Source organism: Phocoena sinus, chromosome 16 (assembly GCF_008692025.1).
Source record: "Phocoena sinus isolate mPhoSin1 chromosome 16, mPhoSin1.pri, whole genome shotgun sequence".
Taxonomy (NCBI): Eukaryota; Metazoa; Chordata; class Mammalia; order Artiodactyla; family Phocoenidae; genus Phocoena; species Phocoena sinus.
The window spans coordinates 15,906,630-15,909,585 of record NC_045778.1 but is presented as its reverse complement, the minus strand read 5'-3'; the positions used below and the strand labels follow the sequence as shown (position 1 = coordinate 15,909,585).

The 2,956-nt window shown below is 36.0% G+C and overlaps 1 non-coding gene across 1 annotated transcript; it reads right to left on the bottom strand.

Moving 5' to 3' along the window:
• Positions 1–2,504: 2,504 nt before the first annotated feature.
• LOC116742076 lies at positions 2,505–2,611 on the bottom strand. Its single transcript, XR_004346348.1, has one exon. It is a non-coding gene; the product is annotated as a U6 spliceosomal RNA (small nuclear RNA).
• Between the last annotated feature and the right edge of the window lie 345 nt (positions 2,612–2,956).

Below are 2,956 nucleotides of genomic sequence, written 5' to 3'. Positions count from 1 at the left end.
TTCAATTCAATTCAAACTTCAAAATTTGGCTTCCACCCTCCCTCCCAGGACTGTATTAATTCCTAATTCCCTCTCCCACCTGAAGCTCTGGCCACATTGTTAGTTGCTGTGTTCCAATATTTCCCTGCTCCGTCCTCCTTCACTCTTTGGCATTTCCTAAAGTTGCTCCCTTTACCTGGAATGACCTTCATTCCTCCCCATCTCCACTTTAAAATCCCATCTATTCTTCAAGAGTCAATATTACCTCATTCAGGGTTGTAACCTCAGTTCCTCTATTTCAGTACTCTTCACCATAGGCTTTGTTGGGATTTTTTCACATTTCTGTCTTTTTTGAAAAATTTTAAACCCTCTGAATGCTCTCTCTCTATATATATATATTTACAATCAGCCACAGAGTTTAGCCTGTAGTAGATAATAAGTAAATGTTTATCAAATGAATGAAGCATTCTTCACAAAAGAGGTCCTCAATGGGAAAACTGAGAAAACTTTGGTCTATTTTGATCTTCCCAAAAATCTCAAAAGAAACTGAAAGCACTAAATGTCCATTAACAGATGAATGGATAAAGAAGATGTGGTATATACTTTTATACAATGGAATATTACTCAGCCATAAAAAAGAATGAAATAGCGCCATTTGCAGCAACATGGATGGACCTAGAGATTATCATACAAAGTGAAGTAAGTCAGGCAGAGAAAGACAAATATTATATGATATCACTTATATGTGGAATCTAAAAAAAAAATACAAATCAACTTATTTACGAAACAGAAACAGACCCACAGACATAGAAGACAAACTTACGGTTACCAAAGGGGAAAGGGGAGGGGGAGGGATACATTAGGAGTATGGGATTAATAGGTACACACCACCATATATATAATAGATAAACAACAAGGACTTACTGTATAGCACATGGAACTATATTCAATATCTTGTAATAATGTACAATGGAAAAGAATCTGAAACTGTACACCTGAAACTAATACAATATTGTAAATCAATTATATTTGATAAATAAAAAAAGAAATTGAAAGCATTAGATGAAATTTTGCAAATTTCTGTCAATGTTTTATATATCCTGGCCACCATGGTGAGCAAAATGACATTCAGAATAAGCAGAATTTGTCTGCAGATGCATTTCTTAAGAGATTTTGTTTTGTTTTGTTTTTTGGTGAACTAAGATTTAAGTGTCATATGATGTAATGTGTAATGAGCAGTTCCTCTGAAAACTGCACTTTGTTTATTCACAACCGCTTTAGACGTATCAGGTAAACACCCCTGAAAGCCAATGTAGAATGTGAGCAGATGGGAAAGCAGTTAGTCATTTGCTTACTGCTTGGTTTTGAAAGTGATGCCCTTGCTCACGTAAATGGTCATTTAATAAATTCAACTAAAGGCAATAAAAGTGTGATTTGGATGGGTAGGGGGAGTATTACATAAGATATAAACTGCATATTCAAAGAATGCAGTGGAACAGGCCTTAAATCATCTCCTGTGAAACAGGAAGACCTCCTTAGCAGAGTGTTTTCTAAAAATACAATTAGAAAAAAAAATTTGTTTTAAAGTGAGTCAGGAAGTAGCCATTAACTCCTAGAAAGTGGTGACTTAGTGGGAGCAGGGGAGGCAGACTTGATCAGGAATAATATCTAGTAGTTGGGGTCCAGGTTACCACCCTGATATTACTCAGTCTGGGATCCTTTATTTTTTATTTAAAAAAAATTTTTTTAACATCTTTATTGGAGTATAATTGCTTTACAATGGTGTGTTAGTTTCTGCTTTATAACAAAGTGAATCAGTTATACATATACATATATCCCCATATCTCCTCCCTTTTGCGTCTCCCGCCCACCCTCCCTGTCCCACCCCTCCAGGTGGTCACAAAGTACTGAGCTAATCTCCCTGTGCTATGCGGCTGCTTCCCACTAGCTATCTATTTTACATTTTGTAGTATATATATGTCCTGGGATCCTTTATTAAGTCAACCTTTCAGGAGGTGTTGTTTTGAGATGAACATGAATGGAGACACTACTATGGAAATAAAGGATATTAGAATTAGTGAGAGCCAAAATAAGGTGGTTTTGGGGGCCGCGCCACACGGCTTGCAGGAACTTAGTTCCCTGACCAGGGGTTGAACCCGGGCCCACTGCAGTGAAAGCCCTAAACCCTGGAGTCCTAACCACTGAACCGCCAGGGTATTCCCCAAAATAAGATCTTTTTGTTTTGTTTCGTTTTGTTTTTGGAAAACAGACATAAATGGCTCATTTATTAAATATTTTACTTAGTAGAAGAACAAAATAACAGCACTAACAACAAAAATTTAGTCTTAGATTTTGCTTTGTGCATTAAACACTTATTGCAGTTTTGAAAATATATTTTAACATTTTAGTGCTTTCTATGGATTTTTAAAATAATTTTCATGATACAATTAAACTTATTATGAACTGTAATAACTAGCTTTAACACAGAGGCAGTTTGTAAGAAACATTCATAGCTAGTATCCATCAAAAATATGGAATGCTTCACGAATGTGTGTGTCATCCTTGCGCAGGGGCCATGCTAATCTTCTCTGTATTGTTCCAATTTTAGTATATGTGCTGCCGAAGCGAGCACCCAAAATAAGATCTTTAAGAAAATAATTGAAACAAAAAAACACAACATAGATACAGAAAAATGCACAAGTCGCAAATGTTATAAGATAACACACCTGTATGACCTGCACCCATCTCAAGAAAGACAACAGTACCAGCACTCCTGAGGCCCCCTGATGTAACTGTAACCCCTCTCTCCTCACTTCTAACAGAATATACTCACTTGCCTACTTTTGAACTTTATATCAGTGGAATCATTCAGTATGTAAAAAAAAGATGTTAAAAAAATAAAATTATCAAGTTCAATATGAATAAGAAGAAGCATTTTAAAATATGCCCATCCACCAGTTTGGTTTGAGGGAGGGTA